Source organism: Ochotona curzoniae, unplaced genomic scaffold, assembly GCF_017591425.1.
Source record: "Ochotona curzoniae isolate NIBS_2020 unplaced genomic scaffold, NIBS_Ocur_1.0 contig_2321, whole genome shotgun sequence".
NCBI classification, from domain to species: Eukaryota; Metazoa; Chordata; class Mammalia; order Lagomorpha; family Ochotonidae; genus Ochotona; species Ochotona curzoniae.
The window spans coordinates 17,783,492-17,810,579 of record NW_024465421.1 but is presented as its reverse complement, the minus strand read 5'-3'; the positions used below and the strand labels follow the sequence as shown (position 1 = coordinate 17,810,579).

Below are 27,088 nucleotides of genomic sequence, written 5' to 3'. Positions count from 1 at the left end.
AGACGATAGAACTCTCATTAAAAGGTTATGGTAATTACCCTCTGGGGAGGGAGATGTGTTTACCGTTCATTAACACTCCAGTTGCTGTCTTTTCTAATGAGATGTCGGTAGAGGAGCAAATACAAATAACAGAAGGGTTTTGAGACTTTAACATAAGAGCCCGGGAAGGATGGGTGATGGGCAGAGAGGGGCTGTGGCTAGGATGGGGCTTGTGCTTCCTGTCGGCGATTGGAGCAACACAGCCAGCCCCTGCTGAACCAAGGTGCTGGGGCTGGTGGCTTTTTCTCTTTGCCTTGGGAAAGGCAGTATCTGCAATCTAGTTATTCGTAGAAAATGATATTTTGAATTTTGCCTTCCCAGTGCAATTCACAAGGTGGCAGCTTCCATGTCACTGGCCAAGAAGCCGGGGTCTTAAATATAGCCAGCATGTGAATGCCCTGCAGGCGATGACAGTGGCGATGCCACATCACTGCCAAGTAACTTCTTGTTATTTTGGAGCCAGGGAGGGGAGCAGGAGGAAGCTCAGCAGAGGGGAGATATTCTTGGCAGCCGGAGCCCACAGCGCGGTTTAGAGAGACAACTGTCAAGTCTGTGGCTCTGGGAGTTTGCAGAGTTTATTCGTTCATGGGGCAAACAGAAGTTCACTGAGTACGGACAGTACCAGATGCAGACAATACAAAGATGCGTGAGGCTCCTTTCTGCCGCCATACAGCCTCCACGGGAACATTAATTTTTTTTTTTTGCAAGATCTATTATTATCTTTTTTATTGGAAAGTCAGATATACAGAGAGGAGGAGAGACAGAGAGGAAGATCTTTCATCTACTGGTTCGCTCCCCAAGTGGCCGCAGTGGCTCGAGCTGAGTCAGTCCAAAGCCAGGAGCTTGGAGCTGTTCAGGTCTCCCATGTTGGTGCAGGGTCCAAAAGCTTTGGGCTGTCCTCAACTGCTTTCCCAGGTCACAAGCAGGAAGCTAGATGGGAAGTGGGGCCACTGGGAATAGAACCGGTGCCCATATGCGATCCCAGCATGTGTAAGGCAAGGACTTTAGCTGCTAGGCTACCACACAGGGCCCAGATGTTAGATCTGAAGCAGAGGAACTGTTTTCTCAATGCTTCCTTACTGGCAAGCTTCAGATGTCGCCTCACTGAGAGCTGAGCCTTGAGGGTTGCAGTGGAAACGTGGGAGGTCCCAGAACTGCACTGGCTGAGTGCTGTCCCTTAACCACCTCCCTGCCCTGCCTACTGCCTGTCCCCTGTGCCTTTGTGACCCTGGGTCAGAAAGGCCAGCAAGAATGGCGGTGCAATGTGGGACAGCTGCGCCTTTGATTCCGGTTCTGTCTTGTTTGCAGCCATGGGGACAGGGAGTCTGTGTGGTTGATTTGGGCCCACAGGTCCCTGTCATGTCACCCTCTGTGTGTCTTGAGGCTGAGGCCTTCTCCATGGTTGCTTGGGAGCAAAGTTAACTGCATCTTTGTAGATATTCCTGTCCCCCCTCCCCCCCCGAACACATTTGTCCTGTCGTCTTAGCACATTCTCTGACCTCTGCATTCCCCTCTCCCCCTATTTTTCCTTCTTTCCCCCTTTGCCCGTAGCATGTTCTCATATTCTTCTGTGTTACTGCATTTATTGTGCACTCGCTGTTGCTCCTCTTTCTGAGGTCATCAGCTGTGTAAGGGAGGATGGTGAAGATTAGGTGAGCTCACGCAGGCAGGAAGCATGCCTGGTGTGGAAGGCACAGGGAGGTGGGGAGTGGAGCCCCTCTTGTGAGGGCTTGGGACTTTCGTCAGCATCTGCAATCAAGTTTGGTTTCTGAGTGCTGAGGATCCAAGGATGACAGGGATGTCTGTCTAGACGGTTCCTGCTCTTGGCTTCCAGGCAGGAGGAGGGTATATGTGAGTGAGGAAGCCTGAGACAGATGCCACCTTTGGGAAGCCACAAGGGGTGGCTGTAACTGTAGATCAGAATGCTGGAGTCCAGGATCCGTCTGGGGAGTGACCTGGAAGAATTCAGAAGGGTGGCCTGAGAACAGATTGCGCAGGCGCTGGTTAGGCTTTGGCTGTGGTTCTGGGGACAGTGGAGGAGCTAGCGGAGGCCTTTGTGGATGAGTCTCTGGTCAGATGTGCCTTGTGAACTATGCTATGGAGATGCAGAGGGAAGAAGGCCACTCTTAGAGTGTCAGACTGGGGGTGCTGAGGCACTGGGGATGCTGATGGTCACCCTCAAGCAGGATGCTTCTGGCAAGATGAAGGGTGGCCTCAGCAGTGGCAAGTGACTCTGAGGGTTTGATTCTTGGACTCAAAAGATGTGTCTTTGTTGAGGACTCTGTGACCTGGAATTAAGGGCTGGGTCAATCAGTGTACCTGGATGATCTGCTGCTCAAAGTGCGGCAGTAGATAGATGTCAGCCAGGTCCTGGCTGGCACTGGAGCTTCCACTGAGGGTGTTTCTTCACTCTCTGGGCCCTGTACATCCTGTGCTAGCCTGAGCCATTCAGGGGCAGGTCTTGTGCAGAGTGAGTCAGCATCACAACTGTATCCACTGGAGCCTTGTGACAGGTTACTGGTGCCAGGAGTGGCAGCTAAGCTAATGAGCTTGTTTTTGTCCAATGATCACACCTTGAGACAGTGCAAGTGAGCTGTACCCTGTGTAATTACTCTGGTCACAGTATCAGGGGCCCCAGAGCCCACGAGGATGAGGTTGTCCTGGGTCACTGGCACGGTCACAGCTTGTGATTTGGGCTCATTTGTGCAGACGGGGAGCAATCTAGTTTAGTTCCTTTATCTGGAGTGGAAACCGCCCAGCTGCTCAGGCGATATGGTCATGGAACAGATGGGGTGTGGGGCCAAATACGATTTGTGTCTTCCTCCCAAGTTCACTGGTTATGGGGACCTGAACCAGGCCAAGATACCTTTTATCCCTTCTGCTATGTGGCCACAGAGTAAAGCTTTTAATCTTTGTTTTTGGTTCTTAAGGTTTTTTTATGCAAAATTTTTGAAACATGCAGAAATAGATGGACTCATCTAACAGGTCTGCCTGCATCCATCCCCCAGCCTTAGTAGTGGTCAGCTGTTACTAGGTGGTGTTTGACCCTGCCTGTCTCAATGTGATCCCTTTGTCTCAGGTCACTGAATTGCCACAATGGTGATGGCCTTGCCTTCTATGTGCCATGTTCCCTGTCATAGCATTTCTATGGGCAGGGCCACACATTTGGTTCTTGAAACATGACTAGGAAGCAGCTTTCAATTACTGCATTTTTCAGACAAAAGCAGAGACCCAGGGTTTCTTGTCTCATTCAAGTTTCTGTATGTTAGAAAGGGAAGAGTTCTGGAGTTGGGCCCATGTCTCTGGCCAAATATTTCTCTCTGAGGGCTTCAGTGGTGCCTTGTACCCCCGCACAGTGAAGCTGAGGCTTCCTTCAGGGCCCTTCCCTGTAAGCCTCTGCCCTCTATGCTGTGCTAGGCTTTTCCCCAAGTGCAGGCTTCCATGCATCCTTCAAGAGCCAGCTGCAGTGGCACCACCTATTTGAAACCTCCAGAATTCCTTCTGGTATGTCACCCCTCACTGTTTCCCCAGCATCCCCAGCTTGTGCTACAAGTCCTATGACACTACAGTTTCTTTCTGGGTGACTTCTAATTTCTTGGATGCAAGTCGCAGTTACCCATGCCAGCCAATCACAGGTGCCACAGAAGAGAGCATTTGCATTTTATTTAAAAATCTTAAAATAATAAATTCATTTTATTTTTGAGGATGTTTACATAGTCAGGAGGGATGCGTGCCCATGTGGACCACTGATTAGGGTGGGGAGGGTTGAGAAATGGGGGAAAGTGGATGAGACAACTGCCTCCAATTTCCTTTTTTCTTGCTGCATCTGGGGAAAGTTGGGATAGAAGGGGAAGGACTGTTTCCAACAGCTCAACTGCATCAGTACCTGGTAATGGGGGATGGCCATCTGATGAGGATACTGCTTGAGTGGTTTTGATAGTTCTGAGGTGCTGTTGACTTCATTGCTCTAAGGCCGAGGAAATCCTTCCAAGGTCCATTGGCTGACAATAGTCTACCTTAGAGTCTCTATTCTACCAGATACTTGCTGTCAAAGCTTGACCAGGAGGGCTATCCAATTTGTTCTGCCCTCCATGATACTACATGTCCTCTGCAGGCCTCAATGAATTGGTTGTCAGGTCCCTCATGTGCCCCTGGGCGTATCGTCCACAGCACAAGCCTCAGCAACTGTGGAGACCCGATTCTGTCACATGCAGTACATGCTCAGACCATAGATCCTGTGATTTTCCATATGGTTGGAGTTCTGAGTCCAGTGGTCCTGTTGAGGGGGGAGAGGTGTTTCTTACCTTACCAGAGATGACCCCAACCTGACTCCTGTATGTGCCAGCCAGTGCAGAGTCCAGCCATCTGTCACCCACATCAACCTACACACGCATTGGTGGTTGCAGTTACCTGGTCAGTTCTGTCCCTAGTCAAATCTCATATACAAACCAATGAATGTTGCAGGCCAGTCCAACCCTGCCCACCACACACTCAGCCTCACACGTACCATCAGGAACTGAAGCCTAGGTGGAGCAACACCCAATAACCCTTATCAGGCCAGCCCCAAGCCCCGCTTCCCGCGCATGCTGCTATGTGCAGCAGATTAGTCCAGTCTGTCGCACATCCTGTACATCAATGGACATTGGAGCCTGACTGAGCCCAGCTGAGCCCACTATCCAGCCCACATTTGTCAGTGGGTACTGCCGCGTGCCCAGCCAGGACCACCCCCAGCCCTGATTCTCATGCAGTTGCAGTTACAGCACAACAGAGGGGTACCCACCATCGAGGACAGCACATTAGGCACTTGGTAGTTCTGCTTGAACCTTTTCATGTTTTTGTGGTCTGTCTTTGGCAGTTGTGTGGGTGACCTGCAGGCTGGCTTCGATTTCACATCTCTTTAATGTTGCCATACCTAGCTCAGGCTATGGACTGAGGGCAGCGAGGCCCAGTCGGTAATGTGCAGTGTGCACTGCGAGGAGTGGTCTTGGTGGGGTCTTGTATTCTCGCTTCCTGCTGTATGACCTCGGGAGTTCTTGCACAGGATTCCTCATGGAAGTGTTTGAGGGGAGCCCCAGTCACAGCTCAGCTGTTAGATGTTGGTCTCCGCCTGCCTTTCCATGCTAAGTTGTTGTTGACTTGATCTCAGCACAGATGTTTCCAGGCTTGTGGTAGAGTTGCTTCTAGAACTGTGGGTATGGTGGAGAATGAAATTTGTAGCTCACTGGCCTATTGGTGTTAGACCAGCCCTTCTGTGAGGAAACTCTTAGGTTAATGCAGTGTAGGTGTTGGTAGAAAGTGAGCTTAGCCATTAGCCTGGAGGCAGCTCCTGGAACCCCTGCCCAGGACACCATCTGACAAAGAGCCTCCTTGGCTTCAGCAGTGGCTGGCATCTTCACAGGTATGGGACGGCTCCCAGCCAAGTCATTCCCTCCTCCTTATCCTCATTCCAGGCACAGCCTGCAGCACGTGTGGTGGGATGAACTGGCTGCATGCCCTCCCCTGCTGATGTTCCAGAGACAATGGCTTGGTGAACTGTTTGGCTGCTTCTCTGAACTAATTCCTGGTAATCAGAGACTGCAAGTGTTGAGGACAGATACTAGAGGATTTGGATAAGTCTCTCCATTTCGTTTACCGGGCTGTAGCCTCAGATGTCCTGGACTAAATTTTTCTTCCTAGGGATGTTGCTGAAATTTGACAAGAAATATTGAGACTCTTGCTTGTGTGGGCCAAAATTGCTTAGAGATACAATCATGTCTTGATCTCAGCAGTAGGAGAATTGACCCCTCTTGGGTATTGGACTCAAGACTCTGACAAGTTCTTAACGGAGGGATGACAAATACAAGGTCATTGGCTGCCCTTCCTTCATGCCAGACACACACAGACATTATTAATCAACCATTGCACTATTGGAGCTATTCTCAGAATAGAGAACCAATCAGAGCTGGTTCTCCAACAAAATCTACTCTTTACTGAGCCATAAAAAAAAGTTTCTTTCCAGAATAGGCAGACATGTTCAGCATCCTGAACAAGTAATTCTAAGGCATAGGGGAATGATGGCTTTTGGCAGTCATCATCAGGAATGCCATGACTCTGATAGGGCGGGGGAGTTGAGGGAGAGCAAGGCAGTGATGCCCATGAGTTGTGGGCTGGGTGTCCATGGTTTGCTTCAGCATCAGCCCTGCAGGTCCCCAAGAGCTCTCAGTACCCCACTTCCTTACGTGTATTCACATTACAGGCAGCCCTTGCAAGCAGCAGCATCAGGTTTATGTAGAATTTAATAACTAGAAAAGGCAAGGATGCATACATATTCTCTCCCTCCCTGCTTTTTCTCTCTCCCTTTCCCTCCCTTCTTCCTTCCCTTCTCTTTCCTACCCTCCCTCTCTCCCTGCCCCCTTCTCTCTTTCTTTCTCTCTCTCCCTCTCTCTCTCTCCCCCCCTCACACACACACAATATAAAAGATCTTTCACCATTGGTTCAGTTTCAAATCTCAACCTTAACAGCTGGAGCTGAGTCAGGTCAAGCACCGTCTGGGTCTCCTGCATGGGTAGTAGAAACCCAGGCAGTTGCGTCGTCATCTGACTCTTCCCAGAGGCATTAGCAGGACACAAAGTTGGAGGCAGAGGTGGGATTCCATCGCAGGCGCTGGGCATGGGATGTGGGGATCCTAAATGGCAGAATAACTTGCAGTGCCACAAATCCCACCCTCTCCAGCATTCAGTTTTGGTGCCCAGAATCTATTGCCCAGCTGACACCACTTGGCAGGCGCTGGGTTCGGTCTCCATGTTTTCAGCCTTCTAGCATGCATCCTTGCTGGAGCAACGGAGTTGCTGGCATGTTGTAATGACCCTCGTTGAATGATCACAGCAGAAAAGGGACCTTAACTGGAACGTTTCATGGAAACTGGGTGTCATTACATAATTCGGTTCTCACAAAGCGTCCGGAGCAGGCCAACTGAGAGATGCCAAGTGGATGAATAGTTGTCAGGAGCCGAGGGTGGCCTGGATGCTTCCTTTTAGAGTGATGAAAGCATTTTGGAATTAATGGTGATGGCTGTGCAGTTTTCTGAGTGTGCTATGAGCTGAGAGCCAGCAGGTTGTACATGTTAAAAGGGAACATAGGAAATGATATTTCAATGTACGTGGGAGCAAAGCGCTCAGGGATTTCGATGGACATGAAGTTAAGCACTCCCAACAAGTGCCATTAGTGGAGCACTTGGAGTGGCTTCATGGTGGGGGCGGAGTTCATGTTGCTGCCCCTCCCAGGATTGCCCCGTGGATCTCTCGGGACTGTGAGAGCCTCCTCCTCTGGCCTGAAGCCTCAGAGCCTTGCTAACTTTCATTTCTGGCTTTCTGCAGGTGTAATTAGTACACATGTGACTTTGAGATAGGTGGCATGTCCCTTGCTTCCCTAACTCCTCTCAGAAAGGCTGACATGTTGTCACCAATCAGGGAGCACGCCCCATTACGTTGTGACAGAGACACAGTGACGATCAATTTGTCTTTCATTTTTGAAATGCTTCCCCTTCCCCTCACCCCCTCCTGCCTCTTGTGGTTCATGGAAAATAGAATTCAGAGGTGACATGTGAGGCTGTGGTGTAGCGGGTTAAGCTGTCACCTGCAAGGCCATCATCCCATATTGGAGAGTAGCTTGGAGTCCTGACTAGTCCATTTCTGTTTCAGCTTCTGGCCAACGTGCCTGGGAAGGTATGCTTGGGCCCCTGCCACCTGCATAGGAGTTTTGGATGGTGTTCCAGGTTCCTCACTTCCTCCAAGCTCAATGCTGGCTATTGCAGTCATTTGGGGAGTAAACTTTGTTTGCAACATTCTCTCTCTCTCTTTTTCCCTTCTGCCCTCCCTCTACCTCTCAGTCATTCTGCCTTTCAAATAAATATATCTTTTAAAAAAAAGTGATTCCCATGAACTTTTTGAAGACCCCATTTATTGGGTCTCTTAACCTCATCCTAGGAGGTTGATATTACTAACTCCAGTATTGATACTGAAGCCATCGGGACTTCTGTAACCTTCAGATGGGCAGAGAGGCCATGCAGGATGAATGTTCATTTCATGCCACTTTCTGCCTTGCTCTGGGTTCTGGAGGGGTCACAGCTTGATGGGCCCTTCAGTGGGCCTCCTTTCATCCTAGACTTTGGATTGGTTTCAGCCTGCCTGGTCAGTGGGAGTCCCCTGCCAGCTGTGGGTCGGCCCTGGCTATGTACCTGTCCTGGAGGCCACAGCTCCTCTTGGCAACTGCTACATTTTACCATTCATGTCATGCTGAGTCCAGCAATCACTGCCCCCTTTCTTCTTCAGGCCTGGTGAAGTGTGGGTCTGGTGATGACATGTCACCACAGCCTCTGCAGGCTTGTATCTCTGCTTGCCTTCCATAAGCAGTCTGCTTCTTCAAACCCACCAGCATCCTGTTTGTGCCCCCTTTTTCTGCTGGGCTGTGCCTGAGTGCAGCTCCAGGCTTGGGTCAGCATCATGAGTATGCACCTGTGTGTCCACTTTTTCCAGAGGTTAGCCCACATGACTGCCTCTCTGGACCCTGGTGCAGCAGAGGTATCACCACTTTGGAAGAGCCTTTCCTGTGTGGTCACCCATCATTCTGTCCTGACACCTTGCTTTGCTTACAGCACTTGGATCTGCTCAAGGGGTCTTGTGTTGCACTGATTGGTCGGGATTGTCCAGGGTGTCTCTACTCTCCCAAGCCTACCAGGGGTTGACAAGTATTTTCTGTTGAGTGTCAGAGAGTTCACTGTGTGGTCTGTGTGGTAAAGGCTTCTGTTGAAAAAAGAAAGCAATCAGACAGGCTGTAATGAGGGGTAAGTCTGTGTTCCCCTGAAACTTGATGCACAGAGCCAGGTGGAATAGGTGCCTGTATTGCTAAGTCATAGCTCATCCAGCTAGCATGGCAAGCTGGATCTGTGATCTTGAGCTAGTCCTAGAACTCCGGAGTGCTAGGGTCTTTGTCTTATTCTCTTGGAGCCCAGTGCTTTGAAATGGACCCCATAGGAAGCATACAGACATGTCTTCTCAGTGCACACACTGGGGGTGCACGGTGATGGGCAATGGTAAAGTAAGACAGAGTCCTTGCCCCTGAGGCCTCGGAAGGAAGACAGGTGTTCCTTATGTATTTGCTGCTTTTGTGATAGATGGTGTCTGTGCCCATTTCCCATAACTGTAATAACATACAGTTTTTGGGACTGACTGGCTTTATAAAGAAACACGGTTTGTTTAGCTCATGACTTTGGAGCTGAAAGTCCAAGACTGGATGGTTCTGTCAGTTGGGATCCTAGTGAAGGCCTTGTGGCAGAAGTTGTCACAATGGCAGGATCCCACAATGGGAGGGGAAGCCACACAGCTTGGAGGGGTCAGATTGGCTTTTTCCTAACAACCTGCTATTGGAGAGTTCACCTCGGGAGACCAGCACTGACTCCTGCTGCAGGCAGTGCCTCCAGTTACTTCTTACTAGGTCTCACCACCTGTGACCTGTCAGTCTTGCTGCATTGGGACCAGGCTTCCAACTCATGAACTGAAGGGAAGGGGGACACACTGGTTCCAAACTGTTGCAGGTGGAAGTGGCCTTGTGATGCCTTTCAGGGTGGGTTGACTGCTCCAGTGGCACCCTTGAGTAGTGTCTTACAGAATGATCAGATGCTTAATGGATTAGCTGAGGTGGCAGGAAGGAGTGTTGGTGGAAAGTGAGAGTGGGCATGGAATATTTGTGAGGTTGGACTCTGAAACCTGTGGCCTGGAGGGTGATCGTGGAGGAGCTTGATTGGACGGAGGTCAGGTCACAGAATCCTGTGTTCTGTGCTGGTGTGACTTAGCTGTTTTCCTGTGGGCAGTGTGTAGTGTCTCTGAGGATGCTGTGTGGCAGTGCTCTGAGAGCTGGTGGCCTGTGGAGATAGGTGATATTTAGGCACTTCTAAAGAGTGAGTCTTCAGAGGACACTTTTTAAAAACAATTATTTTGATAATCTTTACATAGCTTTTCAGGGCACAAAGCATTAAGGACTACAGGAAAGTGGATAAGACCATTGTTTCCTTATTATTATTATTATTATTATTATTATTATTATTTCTGTATCTGGGATAAGGGGGGAAATAAAGGGAGAAGCCCCACCCAGCTTCCCACCCATCCTAGGTCCCTGAGTGGGACATGCTCTGGGGGTCCTTAAGTAGTTTTGATAATGCAACAGTTCTGAATTGCTGCCAATCTCACCATTCCAAGCACAATGAAATTTCTCCAGAATCCACTGGCTGACATAGTTCACCTTAGAGTCTCCATTTGCCCAGATTTTCACTGCCAACACCTGGTTGAGAAGGTTGATTGATTTGTTTGGGAGGACACTTTTTTTAACAAAAAGAATCATTTATTTATATTTAATGGAAAGTCAGATTTTACAGAAGGGAGGGGAGACCGAGAAAAAGATCTTCCATCCTCTGATTCACTCCCTAAGTGGCAGCAATGACCAGAGCTGAGCCGATCCGAAGCCAGGAGCCAGGAGTTTTTCCCAGGTCTCCCACGTGGGAGCAGGGTCTCAAGGACTTGGGCCATCCTCGACTGCCTTCCCAGGCCACAAGCAGGGAGCTGGATGGGAAGTGGAGCTGCCGGGATTAGAGCCAGCGCCCATATGGGATTCCAGTGCATTCAAGGCAAGGACTTTAGCTGCTAGGCCACCATGCCAGGCCCAAATAAATCTTTTTAAAAGAAAGATTCAGTACTGTGTATGAGTGTGTTCCCTCTCTGGTTGGTAATATTTTCTTCAACTTCTCACTTCTAAATAGGCTGGGGTTTGAAAGCGGTAGGAGCCTTTGGAGCACTCAGCTTGTTTTGCATCCTAGGGTTTTCTTATTTGGGGCAGTGAAGTGCATGTGGAGTGTGTTTATACATGCGTTTTGACTCACTTTTCCCATGGCTGTTCTTAAGTTTGCACTGCCATCGTATGAATGAGTCAAGATTTTGTCAGGTGCAGCCTTTGGAGGAATGGATAAGGAATACTTACCAGAACGTCAGGAGATGCATTAGCTTCCTGGTAAGTGGAAAATAGGTGGTTTCCTACGGAAGTGAGTATAAATAGAGTAGGCCTGGGTTTTGCCATGAAATTGCTCTTGCTCTTGCTACCTGCAAGCCCCCTTTCTCTAGGTAACCTGCCTCAAGCACAAAAGCGCCTGAGTGACATGCCATCTAGAAACACATCCCTGCTTAATGTGATGTGCTTTCTGGCTGTCAAGTTGTGTGTGTGTGTGTGTCCTATTAAGGTGTTCAGCATTTTATTACCACTAAAAATTTAACTTGCTTGTCCTTTTTGGGGGATGAGGTGGGGTTACAGGTCAGTTTGCTTAGGCCTAAAACGAGAGGAAGAGTGTTGTATGTAGGCTTCTTGAGTTTTCCCATGCTGATGCAGCTCACCATTCAAATGTTAACGATTGGCTGATTCTCTTCTGTGGAGGGAACTTCTCCCTTTTCTTCTCTGTGTAGTCCTCACTGGTAGCTGACATCCTACTGGCAGTCAAGAAACAGTGCCTGCAGCTCTAGGCCTCCTCATGTGGGCACAGCATAGAGTCTTGGCTCTCATTGGCCAGACAGATGTCTCATGCTTGACACTGATTGGCTCAGATTGGGCCACCAAGTGTGCTCTTTTCTGAATCCACCCCTCCTGCCTGGGAAGTGATAGCTCAGAACTGCACAGCCATCTCTGGAGGTGGGCTGGGCACACAGATCAGCTCCACTTGATGCTCAGTGGGAGAAGTGGTTGTGGAGGTGTGTTCTTGCTGAGAGCAGAAACAGTTGCCAGGCCTGAAGGTGCTCCCTCCTCATTGTGCATCCTCCTTCAGCTCCTTGGGCCCAGTCAGTGCCCTGCATGTACTGATGACAGCCGGGAGGTGCCGTCCAATGCCAGTGGGTCATGGTGAGGACTTCTTCAGTTTAGACTGTGCCCAAGCCTCCTGTGGGATGTGCTATGGTGCTGGCCATGTCCGCATGTTGAGAATGCAGGAAGGTTTCCCTTGTGGTACAAGTGCGTACCTTATTTCTATAGTTAAACATTTTGAGTTATTTAGAAATAAAATGTAAGGCATCAAATGTATGGTCCTTCAGATTTTATTCCTTAGGATAATAGAAAAATGTGCATCAGTTTTAAGAAAACTATTAAGAGAATATTTGCACAGCTGCCGTAGGGCATGGTGAGGAGTCGGGTGGTCCATGGATGACCGGATGCACCAAGCCTGAGAGGTTGGGGTGTCTGCCAGAGGCTCTGCTGCACTCCAGCTGCTGACCTCGGGCTCCCTCTTCCCTCTCTGGGCCCTACCTCTCCTCTAGCCACTAGGGTTTGTCTTGTGAGTTTTACAGAGTGCTCACTTCAGTGCTTAGCACATGACAAGTACATAGTTGCTCTCAGCTCTCCTTATTACTAACAGTAAAGGTTAAGCATCCCTAATCTGAAAATCTGCAAAACTTGGGTGCCTCTGTGCTACTGCAGTGGAAAGATCACATACCTGACCTCATGGCTGGGCTGCCATCCGAACGCTGGTGTTAAGAATCCTTACCAAGCCGTCTCCAGGCTCCATGCATGAGTAGCTCCACTGGGCATTGTTGGTGATGCAGAGCTGTCACCTCTGTGATCCAGAATTGCTAGGGTTATGGGGGTGAGTGGGAGGGTAGAGTGAAGCCCATCATGAGAGCAAGTGGCTCACAGTTACCCTCTGGCCACCCTGACTGTGGAAAAGTCTGGGAAGAGTCCTTTCCTGCTTGACTTTGTCAGCCTTGACTTGTGCCCAAGGGGGAAGGGTACAAGATCCCATTGTTGCTGCCAGTGTTTGCCTTGGGCAGATGGGAATGGTGGAGGTTTGTCACTGAATTTCAGCCAGCCCTGCAGCAGTGTGAGTTTATCCACTGGTCCTAGCAGAGCTGGAAGAGGAGTTAGTGATGACAGACCAGCTACCAACTTTGAAGGCAACATTTGAATCTGCAAAAGAAATGCTTTCAAAGCTCATTTAAAAAAAACAAAGGAATAGGTTTATCTTCCCCAGGATAACATTGTTGTAAATAATGAATAACAAAAAGATTAGAGGGTTCCGAAGTGACATGAGAATAGATTCTGTTCAGTGTGACTTGTTGGAAGGTTGCTAAGGTCTCACGTCTTCCAGGACTAAACAGCATATTGAAGGAAATTTTGTGTTTGGGTGGTTTTGCTCTTTGGATATTCAGGGAGAGGAAAGTAGTTCTGTAAGTCAGAAGTGGTCTTAATATTTTAAAAAGTCTCATTCTTGTTGCTAAGGTAGGAGAATTTGTAAATAGCTTAGTGTCCTCTCCTGAGAGGTGCAGCCAGAAATGCAATTATAATTTTGTTTACTGCTTAGAGAACTTCTAGAGGGAACTTGGTTTGGGAATAATTATTTGGGGATTATTCTGTTTTGAGGGGGCAGTGTTCAAGGGTTTATCTGCGTTATTATGCGTCTGTTAGCAGGTTGTCTTTCACTGCTTCCATTATTGCAGACTTATAATAGGCGATGATCCCCTGTGTGAAGTGGGCCACTGTTGGGGACTGACTGTGAAGGTGATTGTATTTGCCCAGAGGGCCTTTTAAGGAGGTAAGTGAAGTACAGCTGGTCTGTGAGGGTAGGGCTTGTCAGAGCATCCTTTCCCGGAAAGGCATCAGGGGAGCACCTGCTTCACAGAGAGGTCCCAGCAAGAAGGCAGCCAAAAGCAAGTCACGGAGGGAGGCCTCGAGAGGGAACAAGACAGCCACCGCTTTGGTCTCGGCCTTGCAGCCCCCAGAGCCAGTCTTTTAGCCCCACAGTCTCCAGTGTCTGTGACTGCAGTTCCTGCTGACTCTTCCATTGTCAATGATGCCCCTGTTCCCTCTCAGTTTGCATAGCTGCAGGTTCAAATCCTGGCCCCGCTGCTCACTAGCCAGGGTTGTTGGACTCACCTTCCTGTGGTCCAGCTCCCACTTTTGCAAAACAGGGGTAGCTTGTGTCCCAGAAACAAGGTGTCCTGTGTCTATGGTGGTCCATTGGCCCCTGGAAGGGGTTGACTGCATGACAGTCTTGCTGTCGAATGCGGACCCCTCATTTGTTTTCAATGACTCAAGTTTGCCAATATAAGGCAAGCATTTCACTAGAGGTTCAAGGCTGATGTGGTGCAGGGCAGGGGGAAACAGGCTGGTCCAGGATCAACCTGCTTGGATTTTTAATTTCAGTTTTGCCTCTGGCTGAGGCCATTGACTGACTGCTTCTCTACTCATAGCCTCAATTTGCTTGGCTGTAACATGGGGTGGTCCAAGGAGCTGGGCTAAGGGGAAGCATTCTGTTTGTGATGGTGTTAATGACATTGTAGAGCTCCATCTAGTTGGTGTGTCCAGCAGCAGTCAGGTATTCAGTCTGTGCTTGGCTGAGTGCCTGCTGCAGCTGCTGCAGTATTCCCCAGGCATGAAATTCTCTCCCCTTGTGTAGCCCACGTTCCTATCATAGCCTACCTTGCGCCCAGATTGGCACTGTCTGGGCCTTATCATTTTAGGTTAGCTTTTCTGTGGCTGTTGAACACAGTAGCCTAGTGGCGTCCCTTAATCTCGTTGTCTCGGACTTCATTGTTCCTGTCCTTTTGGAAATTGCTAATCAAGACCCCAGTATCATTTTAGTTTTATTCTGCAAATGTTCACTGGCACTAGAGATGGGCTGAAGGTTACTGCTGAGAGGATGAAGAATGTGGGAACTTTCTGGGGTGAGCCCTGTTAGGGTTGTGGCACAGTATGGCTTCCTCTGGTCTCTGATGGTCTTTCCTTCCAGCTGTGTTAGCAGGGCACCAGTGTCACAGGTGTGCAAACTGTCAGTGTGGGAAGAGGTGGGAGGTTTATTAGTGCTTGCTTAGTGACACAAGAGATAACCACTGCTGTCTGTCCCATGGAGCATAATGCTTGCTCAGGGTAGCAGTCGCATCTCCCCACACTCCACCACCCAGCATGGCATTTGTCATCTGAGCAGCCATCCCAAGATACCAAGGACTGAACCCACTGAAGAGCAAGAGTCTGTGGTCAGGAGAGCTATGTGGAATCCTGGACAGTTGAGTTTTAGAGACCACAGATGAAGAACACATACCTTCTAGTACTTTCATGGGGCTGTCCTTTATCCTACCTTGCCCTTCTTGCTTAGTGTAGAAGGTGCTGCTCTTGTAGCTGGGCTTGCCTGCCAGGGACCATGAAATTTCACTCAAGGTGTCTGACCTTGTGAGGTTGAGCCTCACAGCAGTGGAGTCTTCTCTGTTTTGTGCCTGTGTCATTCAGGCAGACACGTTTGTGTAGCTGGACACGTGAATGTCTCTTAAGTTCCGACTGAGGCAGTAATTCCAGTCCTGCTGTCCCAAGACTGTTGTTTGGTTCTCAGAGTGTAAAGCCAATGAATTCTTTGAATGTATCCTGCTGCTGTGAGCTGGGTTTCCTTGTGGTACTTTTTGTGAGAAAGAATTGCTATATAAAATGGAGGAGATTGCCCGTATAGCCCTGCAAGGTTGAATTGGAATTGGAAATTCCAGTATGAAGTCCTGAAGCATCGTGTCTTGAAGATGGATACAGGTGTGTATGTGTGTGTTCCTCTGTGGAGATGCCTACGCAGAGATGTACAGTCAGAATTACAATGGCCTGAGAACAGATAAAAATCTTCCTTTGTGCCATCTCTGTTTTTCCTGCATCATTTCTTTTTAAAGATTGATTTAATTTATTTGAGTGATGGGTATGGAGTTAGGGACAGGGAAGAGAAAGAGCCAACACATTCAATTTCCTGGTCCATGACCCAGGTGACTATAGTGGCCGGGTCTGCACCAGCCCAAAGTCAGGCTGTATCTGGATTGAAAGCAAAGCAGGTAGGCTTTAAAAACAAACAAACAACCCGCTTTGCGATACCAGTGTTAACAGTGACTTAAATCTGAGCCATAATGCCGGCCCCTTTCTTACATTCATGGAAAATATCCATGAATCCCATGGGCACAGCTGGTACTACTTGGTACATCGTCCTTTAGCCCTGTCCGGGTCTTAGTTCTTAGTTGTATGTGCTTCAGGCTTTCTGCCAGGGCTGTACTGCTACTTGCTCTGGGAGTCACTTTGGTCCTATGGCTTGTTTGTGGCAGATTCTGTAGCCAGGGCTTATGAGAGCAGTGTTCCAAGAGTGCTTTCATGTTGTTGAGAGTTTGTGTTCTTTATCCTTGAAAATCAGCTTTGTGGATCGAAACTCCTCAGCTCTCATGTTCCTGAGTATCTTAAATACTCATTTGTTACTACATTTCCAGAAGCACTGCTGTCAAAGAGGATGGTAATCTGATTTCCTTTCTCTTGGACGGCACTTGCCCAAAGGAATTTTCTAAGTACTTGCAGTTTTCCTGGGATCTGTATGGCTGTTACTCAGCCAATTTCCTCAGGTACATGGCTTTCTGTGCCAGCTTGTAATTTTAATCTATTTTAACCAAGTGGTTTTGAGTTCAGCTTTTAGTGTCTGTTCTTTCGGTTTTTCTCTTTAGGGGACTTTCTTTTTCTGGTGTTGGATTTTAAAAAAAAAGATTTATTTATTTTTATTGGAAAGGCAGATATACAGAGAGGAGGAGAGACAGAGAGGAAGATCTTCCATCCGATGATTCACTCCCCAAGTGACCGCAGTGGCTGGTACTGTGCCGATCTGAAGCCAGGAGCCAGGAGCTCTTCCTCCGGGTCTCCCACACGGGTGCAGGGTCCCAAGACCTTGGGCCATCTTCAGCTGCTTTCCTAGGCCAAAATCAGGGAGCTGGATAGGAAGCAGGGCCACCAGGATTAGAACTGGCACCCACATGGGATCCCGGCGTGTGCAAGGTGAGGAGTCTTAACCACTATGCTATTGCACCGGGTCCATGGTGTTGGGATCTTATCTTCAAGTCTTGACTTCTCACTTTCTTGCTATTTTTTTTTAAATCCCTTTCTCCATTTTCTTTTAGTTTTTGCAAAATAACTTATTCTTTCCACTCTCTAGATTTGTCTTTATTTCTGATGTGTTTAATTTTCTCAGTTTTGTCTCTCTTGATGAAATTTTTCTGATTCTGGTAGATATGCCTCCATGTCTTATATCATTTGTTTTAAAATAAGTTATGGCTGTATATATATATATGTATATATATATATATATTTTTTTTTCTGGCACATCTTTACTACCTGTAGCTAGATTGTATTTCCAAATAATACCATATTACTTGGAGTTTTGAAAAATTTATTGGCAAGGCAGAGCTACAGAGAGAAAGAGACCTTCCATCCGCTGATTTGGTTCCCAAATGGCCACCGTAGTCAGGTCTGGGCCAGGAGCTGTAAACTCCATGTGGATGGCAGGGGCCCAGGGGCTTGGGCCATTTTCTACTGCTTTCCTAATGTGCAATGGCAGGGATCTTGATTGGGAGTGGAACAGCTGGGGCTTGAACCTGCATTCTGATCGAGAATGCCAGTGTCCTGAGGAAAGCACCACAATCTCCTGTCTGCCATGTGGGACTTTGTCTGGGGTCTCCTCTGCTGCTCTCCTTCATGATTGAGAGCAGGACCCTCTTCTGGTGTCCTGAGACTCCTGGTTCTCTTCTCCCTCACTTCTGTCTGGGTCTTCTCTTTCCTTTCTCTGCAGTGTTGCTCTACTGCTCAAACGCCAGCCCCTGTCAGCAGCCTTTTCCATTGCTGTAGGGCCCTGTGCCTGGAGGGAGTCCAGGGGAAGGTGCCTGTTTCATGGAGAATTCTTGGAGGCCAGCCTGGATTGGCTGTTTGTGATTCCACAGTAGTCGCCTGATCTTACTACAGCTCTCACCGTGACCCAGTGTGTGCCCCACGGCTCCTTCTCTCAGGGCTTCTGGTCAGCCGCCTTCCCTATGCAGGTGCTCTCAACAGGCCTGCAGCCTGCCGCCTTCTGGCGTTTGCAGGGTGCTTCATCACCCAGCCCAGGGATAGATGCTGTCTGGGGGCTGGTGGCTTTTCTCTCTAGGTTCTCTCTCTCTCTCTTTTTGATGTGGGAATTTAGAAAGATTAAAAAATTATGCTGCTGTCACTGCTGTCTTTCCAGAATCCCTTCCTAAATAAGGCATTTTAAATAATAGTAATAAAACCCTCCTCAATAATAATCCCCCAGGCCGAAGCACAAAGGGAAGAAGCTGCCAAGGCAGTGGAATTGAAGGCCAGCCTGCCTCTGGTCCTGGGCCAGTTGAAGACAGAGATTAGAGCTCATTTTGCTTCACAAAAGTGATTATTCTGATGACTCCTAACGTTTGTTCACTCAGAGCAGAGCCTAACAGCCAGGATGCTGCAGAGGTCTACCCTGGGGCTGAGCAGTCCCTGCAGCCTGCAGCGTGGGCCCAGGCACAGGGCCCCCCAGTCACCTCTGGATGGTGCAGCCTCTTCTGTTCTTCCTCAGGAGGATACACAGTGGTCATTTGGGACCTCGCATGTGGACTGACTTAGTCACCAGCCATTTCTTATTAGGAATAGAATCCCCCTTTACTAAAAAGCAGTTTCTAGCCGAATGAAAAGCAGTGAGACAGGTACAAGGGACTCGGGCACATGTGTCACCAGTTGCTAAATGTTTTGTGTATCTGCTTGATATTCAATTCTCTGTAAGTAGATCAGTGAGTGAACACATCTGTAGACAGATGCAGGTGTGTGTGTGTGTGTGTGTGTGTGTGTGTGTGTGTGTGTGTGTGAATGTGCAGATTTCTTCTGAACTGAATATTATTTTGGACATTAGGATTTCTCCTCACCCCCAAATCCCTTTGTATTTATCTTCCAAGAACAAGGACATTTTTCTGCATTACCACAATGTTATTATCACATCTAAGAAGACCGACAGTCATTCCATTTCATCTCAAGATAAATACCTCATATTCACAATTCCCTAACTGTTCCTAAAGAGTCTTTTATGGCCATTTCTTGCAGGGTCAGGGCCCTAATGTGGTGTATGCATCACTTTTTCTAAAAGGTTCATTTATTTTTATTACAATGTCAGATATACAGAGGAGAGACAGAGAGGAAGATCTTCCATCTGATGATTCACTCCCCAAGTGGCTCCAACGGCTGGAGCTGCGCTTATCTAAAGCCAGGAGCCAAGAGCTTCTTCTGGGTCATCCATGCGGGTGCAGGGTCCCAAGCCTTTTGGCCATCCTCAACTGCTTTCCCAGGCCACAAGCAGGGAGCTGGATGGGAAGCGGGGCTGCTGGGATTAGAACTGGTGCCCATATGGGATCCTGGTGTGTTCAAGGTGAGGACTTTAGTTGCTAGGCCACTGCACAAGGCCCATGCATCACTTTTAATTGGGGGCACCACTGGATGGTTTTGTGTGAGTCGTTGGCAGGCCCAGTTCTCACTTGCGATGAGGTCATGGCCAACAAGAGTCTGTGTTAAAGTAAAAGTGATAACAGCTTGGATCTGCTGGGGCTTCCTGCTTCAGTTCCCCTTGGTAAGCTCACCATGCCCAGCCTGCTTTCTGGATTCTGCAGGGGTCCCTTCCTGTTTGGGCACTAGCCAGTAGAATGTAACTTAAGACTCTTCCCGATGTGTCAGCCTGGCCTCTTTCTGCTGGGAGCCTGGGGGCCAGAGAGCAGACTCTCTGTGCTTCCAGAAACTTCAGTTGTTTTTCAATCGTTTGCCCCCAAGATGTGGGGTGGAATGGAGCACAGCCGAAATAGTGTTTTCATGGCATGTTGACTTAGCAGCAGTGACAAATAACTTGAAGGACTCTCATTCTCTGTATGGCTTTGTCAGCTCTTGTAGACATGAGTTGCTGGAGGCGGGGGGAGGTGATGATGCTTTCATAGGAGTGTTCTTGGTTTGGCTGAATCGTCTGGAACTCAGAGCGTCGAGGGCATTGTGTGTATCAGAGCAGTCAGTGGCAGTTTCGTGCCATGGATACCTAAAGGTGATTTGTGTGAACCTGGACTTGACCTTGGAATCCTTTGGGGACTTTTTTTTAAAGATTTATTTTTATTGTAAAAGCAGATTTACAGAGAGAAGGAGAGACAGAGAGAAAGATCTTCCATCCAGTGATTCACTTCCCAAGTGGCCACAATGGCTGGAGCTAAGCTAATCTGAAGCCAGGAGCCAGGAGCTTCTTATGGGTTTTCCATGCAGGCTCAGGGTCCCAAGGCCTTGGGCTGTCCTCTGCTGCTTTCCTAGGCTAGAAGAGGGAATTGGATGGTAATTGGAGCAGCTGGGACATGAACCAGCACCCATATGGGATGCTGGTACATGCAAGGTGAGAACTGTAACCACTAGGTTACTGTGTGACCTAGTTCTTAAACTCTGTCCTTGCTCTGGCGCTGCCTTCCCAGTCCATAGCTGTCTGTGGAATTTACCAGGCTCAAGAATTTGTGGACAGCTTACTGGTCTAAACCTGGAGTTTCTGTAGGGACTGGGTGGGGGGGTTAACAGAAGTGAACACTGAAGACACCTATGGGGGATGAGGCAGCCGGGGAGCCTCAGGAAATGGGAGGCCCTCACCTGCTACAGGCGCAGATACCACTTGCCCTAGCCCTGTGGGATCACTCCTGGCTTTGTTAAGGGAAACCCAGATGTCCAATGATCCTTTCCTGATTTTAGTTACTTCTCTCCTCATAGGTGCACAGACATAGAGGTGTATGCTCCCAGGGTCACAGCATGGCCACAGGCCAGCCTCTGAGGGCCCTCCTTCAGCCACCGTTCTCTTTTCCTTTCCCTGCCTCTTGGCCTCCCATGTTGGTATTGTTGCTGTCTTTGTATCTTGGCTTCCTTCTCAGTCCTCATTTCCTGCTGGTGGTCTCAGGAGGCTGAGGTTTGGTCAGGCTGCTGTGACTCACTTGCGGGGGTTGGGGAGGACGGGGTGGGTGTCTCTGACCCTCCAGGCCCAGATCTGCTGCAGCAGCTCCTGAAGAGAACCCCTGGACACTTCACTGCTGCGGTGTAAGAAAGTCCCATTCTAGGTCTTTTCTCTTTTCCTTGTATGCCAATTGCAGGATTATCACAGTGATCATGTCTCTTGGTCCCCACATGACTCACAGTGTTTTCATTAGTCTTTCTGGAATTGTCACAGAGGAGGGAGTGACCTGCTTTCCTCGGAGCTGCTGTACTCATCAGAGTAATAACAGTATCAGGGCCTTATTCCCAGCTACTATTTAACTATGTTTAATGTGTTAATTTATCCAGTAGGCTTCCCCTTACTTTTTTAGTACTCACAATTTACCATTTATGAGCTGTTCAATCCAGGATTTGGCCTGAGACAGGAATTGCACTGAGATGTCCTGACTCTGGTCACCTGTCACCAAGATGCGTCCATAGTGTCTTTGTCTTTTTTACATGATCCTGGGCTTTTCTGCATTCCTCTTCCATGCCAGTTGCTTGGTAGATCATCTCTGAGTTCAGGTTTGTCAGCTGTTGCCTTGTGATTTGGCTCAGGTTTCATATTTCTGACAGCATCTCAAGGGTTTTTAATCCATTTCCTGTTGGCTTGCTAAAGGGACACTAACGAGGAAGTAGACTTCTGGTCTAGCAGATGGCAGAGCTGAACACCAGGAGGTCAAAGTCAAGAGCAGAGATGGTACTTGGTGGCTGCAGGCAGATGGTGGCCACAGATGTGTTAAGCATGTGGGAGCTTTTCAAACACAGTGAGCCAGTGGGTGGGGCTTTTCCCTTTGTTTCTCCCCTGACCCCAGATACAGGGGGAAAATGATGATATTAGTGTGGAAACAATGGTATTACCCACTTTCCTGTAGCTCTTGACCCTTTGTATCCTAATCAACTAAGTAAGATTTCTTTAAAAAAGAGGTTAAAGTGCCCTATACAAAGGGGTTGTTGGAGTGAAGGTCTGAGAAGCTGATGGCCGTCTTTGCAATTGGAGAAGTGATTGTTCGGCTCTGACAGTGTTTTAATTTGCAGTGAGCTTGTCTTTGAATACTTAAGGCGTGACTGTGACCCTGAATGCTTAAGAAGTGGCCATGACCAAGCTGCGTGTTTTTTGCTGCCTTTTCTGCCTTTTGTTGACGTTATCCTTCTGTTACGTGTAGCCTAACCATTGGGCATGTTCAGTTTGTAGTTGCATATGGCTAGTGTCTGCTCACTGGATGGTAGGTCTGAGGCACCTCCATGTGGCTGGAAAGCCTGGAGGAGTGCCTTCTGGGTATGTTTTGATGCCCATGAATTACCTAATGCACTTAGCAGGTTCGTTAGTTTGTTTTGAGTAATTATGCTTTGAGTGGTGCTGTCTGGGGTGGTTGGTTGTTTATTCTGACACGGGGGCAGACATAATTGCTTTGTCTTACAAACATTAATTATTGCAGTCATTGGAAGCTGTTGGAGAGGTGCTTACCGCCTACTCGATTTGCTTTCTTGCCTGATGCCTTTAAAGAAAGCCACAGGGTGGCCAGCTGGCATGCTCGGGCTGGGAGTTGGCACAGCGTTCTGGAACCCTCCAGATGAGTGTCTGAATCTGACTGTGTCTCCACGGTTACTGCTGCATCCCGGCCAGCACTGTTTCTTGCCTTGATGACCCCCGTGGTCTGCCTCCTTCAGCTTCTGCCCCCAGCCTTTTTCTTTTCCCACGGACTAGTCTTAGCAAACTTTTGTTTGCTGCCCCCTCTTGGATGCAGCATCCGTGCTCCTTGTCTCCAGGGACCTCATGATTCCTGTCCTACTCTAACCTTCCCAACTTACCCTGAGTCCTGGTGTCAGGGCAGGCTTAGGCTGGCCTGGGACCTTCCTGCCTGGCTCCTTCCTGTGTGTCTTGGGCAAAACACATCATATAAACAAACACAGGGCCCATGTCATGAATCCAAGATGTGTGCAATTGTAATCTAATGCGATTTTTAAAAATTATTTATGTATTTGAAATGTGGAGTTACAGAGATCTTTCATCTGCTGATTCACTTCTCAAATTGCCATAACAGCCAAGGCTCAGCTAGATTGAAGCCAGGAGCTTCATTTGGTTTTTCCACTTGGGTACAAAGGCCTGAATATTTGGGCCATTTTCCACTGCTTTCCCAGGTACATCTAGTGTAATTCTTAAAGAATAAGGAATTATGAGTTCTTGGTGTTGTACTTCAACTTTACTCCTACTTGCTCTGAACATCTCAGTCCTGCAAAATCTTCCCAGTTGGGAGGAATTGTAGATTCAGAGAACTGTTGGCTCCTGGTCCATAGCTAGGTAGAGTAGAGCTGCTGTTTGAGCTCTGATGAGTATAACACCAGGGATATAAACCTTGCTTTCTATTTTTGTCATTGTGTACGAAGAATAGGAGTTGAGCTCTACCACTGTTTTAACAAAACAGTAAAAAAGAGGTTGAAATAGTTGAGCCCATTATCTAGATTTTGTTAGGTGTGATATTGATTTGAGGATTATAGTTAGAAATTGGGTAGACATTTTTCTGGATCATATTCTAAGTTTGAAATTTACTTCAAAATAGGGTGCGACAGGGGTAAGAGATGTTAGTGGGTAGAAACCGGAATAGAATAAGACTAAATGTGACTTTGAGAGCTGGGTGATAGGGACACAGGTTCTTGCTACTGCTCAGTCTTATTCACTGTGATGATATCCATGGCCCAGGCTGGGCCAGGCTGAAGATAAATGCCTAGGAACTCCTTCTGGGTCTCCCACATAAGTTCAGGAGTCCAAGGATTTTGGCCATTTTCTGCTGCTTCCCCAGGTGACTTATCAGGGAGTCAGAGAAGAAATACACTAGCTGGGTCTTGAACCCGTGCCTATATAGGATATTGGTGTTGCAGGTAGCAGCTTAATGGGCTATGCCACAATGCTGGCTCTCCTTTGTTTTTAAGCATCACATACTTTATGTATTCAGATAGAAGAAAAAAAAAACAATGGAAAAACTGGAATATAAGCTCGGTAAGGCGAGGGAATTTTATCTTTTTCCTTTATAGCAGTATTCTCTGTTCCTTGGTTATTGCTATACTCACATGTTCAATAAATGTGAGTTGACACCTTTTTTTTTTTTTTTAAATAACAAATGCCATAGCCCCGTTTGTCAAGAAGGAGCGAACTGGCCCTTATTGTGGTCAGCCTTATGTGGTGTTGAGTAGAAATTAAATCCAGTTGTGTGGTGTATTTATTTCCTGCCTCATTGCATACGGCTTTTCAGGTATCTAATGCTCTGGCTGTGAGCAGTTAATTTTCAGAAAATTAAAGGGTAATGAAACAGTTGAACCTGGAATTAAACATAAACTGGTCTTTGATTCTGAAGTGCAGTCAGGATCTCAGGAAGAAAACTGTAGGGCTTTCATTGAACCCATCAATTTTCAGAGCATTGAGATTGCTTGCCATGTGGCATAATGGAAATTTCTTTGTAACAGAAGATGGAGCAGACCTGGCTTGACTGGGATTGTTTTGTTGAAGTGTCCTAAAATGAGTCTTGTTTATGGCTTGCTGCGTGCCAAATGTTGTAAAGTCTAAAAAGTTTTGGAACACTGACATGACACTGCAAGTGGAAAATTTTGTAATTGATATCGTATGGTAAGTGTCAGATACAAAACACGATTGAATTTTTTGGTTAGACTTGGGCCCTATCTTCAAAGTATCATATTGTATGCAAATATTACAAAATCTAGAGAATTCAAAATTGAAAGAAATTTCAATCTCAAGTGTTTTAGAAAAAGTGGCTTTACCTTGAACGAGTGATTGACGCTCCAGGATTGAAGGTCCCTGTTGAGATTGGGGCTGGCCGCCTACCCATTATCCTGTTCTTGCACACTCTCAGAGGGTTTGTGTGGCATTGCTTTAGTGAACATGCATCTGGTTAGTAATCGTCATATGTGAAGGCATCTTTACTGGGTAACTATAAAAGAGATCTATGTAGTAAAAGAATGATAAATTTTATGTTAGTTTGTTGATTAATTCCTAGTACCTATGCAAACGATTTGCCTCAAGTCTGAAAACTATTTTCTTGGACTGCTGGTAACATTGTAGGTTACAAAGCAGAACAGAACTTGGGTGTGAGGTAGGACACACCTGTTCTGCTTTCCCGGAGTTCATCATCTACCCTGGCACTCCCTTGTCCAGTACACTGTTCTTCTGGCATGGGCTGTTGACTGCTGTGGTGGGTTAAGGCTGTGTTCATCTCAAGATGCACTCTGCCTGAGCACTGTTGTGAGCACAGAGTAATGGCACTGATCAAAGTGGGTGTGCATGTTGTGCCTTTGTCACTTTCCTATTGTGCTAGACCCTATGGCTATGGAAGATCTAAGTGTTGGTGGGAAACTACATCAAGGGGATACAAAAACTTGAAGGGCTTTTTTCATGGAATTGGATTTTTAGCTAAGTTCTGCATTTCTTCTTAAAAGTGTCCTAGTCATTTAAATATTTTACCACAAGCATTTTCATTTTTATGGTCATCAAAGAAACCCAGATTTTGTTTTTCGAAAAAAAGTTTTATTTATTTATTTGAAACAGAGGGAGACCCACCCACCCACCCACATCCACATACCCACACCCGACATTGGAATAGGGGAAGGAAGGAAATGAGGGAAGAAGGAAGGGAGAGAGAGGGAGGGAGGGAAGAAGAGAAAGAGTTTCCATCTAAGGTTTATCTGGGAGCCTCATTGGGGGTCTTTCATAAGAGTGGCAGGGATCCAAGTCCTTGGGCCATCTTCCATTAGGGAGTTGGCTTGGAAGTGGAGCCATCAGACATGAACTGGCTCCCATATGGTAGTGTAGAGCCAGTAGGTAGTGGTTTACCCACTATGCCACAACACCAGTCCTAGAAGGAACTCAGTCTTAAGTTCTTTTACTTTGATGAGGGGGAAAAAGTTCCCATGTATTTAAACAAACTCAGGATCAAGACCCGCAGAGGTTGACAGATCCAGAAAATGTGGAAGATGTAGCAGATGAGAGACTAGTTCTGGGTGCCGAGTGAGATGAAGAGGTGCTCTTGTGCACTTGAGGGACAGAGACCTGGGCTTGGATCTTTGTGGGGAACCTTAGTGCTGCAACCTTGGTCTCACATCATACTCTCCTCATCCTCCTCCAACTCCTCCCCAGTAAAGTGGGGGGAAGGCCTCAAGATCATCATGCCTCTCCCATGGGATGATGGATACATGGATGCACTGCTGAAGTGATGGATATAAATCCTAATTGTCAAGTGTTTATCCAGTGTCTTTTTTTTTTTACCCCCTGATCCTCATGTTTCTTTCTATGCCATTATACCTGGTAAATGTGTGTGTATGTGTGTGTGTGGGGTTGTTCCTTTAGAAGGGTGTTATTGGGCCTGGCATAATAGCTTAGTGACTTGGTCCTCGCCTTGCATGTGCCAGGATCCCATGTGGGTACCAGTTTGTGTCCTGGCTTCTCCACTTCCCATTCAGCTCCCTGCTAATGGCTTGGAAAGGCAATAGAGGATGGCCTTGGGACCCTGCACCTGTGTGGGAGACCTGCACGAGGCTCCTGCACTCTGGCTTTGGATTGACTTGGCTCCAGCTGTTGTGGTCACTTGGGAAGTGAACCAGAGGACAGAATTCTTTGTCTCTCTTTTTCTCTGTATATCTACCTTTCCAATAAAAAGACTTTGGGCTGTCCTTGACTGCTTTTCCAGGCCACAAGTAGGGAGCTGGATGGGAAATGGAGCCGCCTGGATTAGAACCGACGCCCATATGGGATCCTGGTGTGTACAAGGCGAGCACTTTAACCACTATGCTATCACGGTGGGCCCATGTTCTGGATTCTGTATTCCAAGTATAATCTTATATTGCAGTGGATGTCATCAGTTGCCTCTATTCTTTTATGTCTGTGTTTTCTGTCCATAAAATAGGGATTACTTTAATCCCTCAGAAGAGATAATGTGTCAACACTTGACATATTGCTTGGCAAGTAGCAGTTAATATGTGTGACAGTTAATAAAGTTATTCAGAGTGATCCCCAAGGTGAATGCATAGTACTTGGTACATGCTTCTGTAAATAGGAAGAATGTTCTGGAGTGCCAGATGCCAAAGGGAGTACTTAACAGACTGCAGTTTGAATAGGTCAGATCTTGGGTCAGCTCTGAATTTGTGCTGGTCAGTTCATCTCATCGTGAAAGGACAGTACTTGACTACG

The 27,088-nt window shown here is 47.6% G+C and overlaps 1 protein-coding gene across 1 annotated transcript in view; it reads left to right on the top strand.

The window, feature by feature from the left end:
* SNX29 (sorting nexin 29) overlaps positions 1 to 27,088 on the top strand; it is a 247,346-nt gene that overhangs the window by 94,416 nt on the left and 125,842 nt on the right. The gene's annotated exons all lie outside the window — the stretch shown is intronic.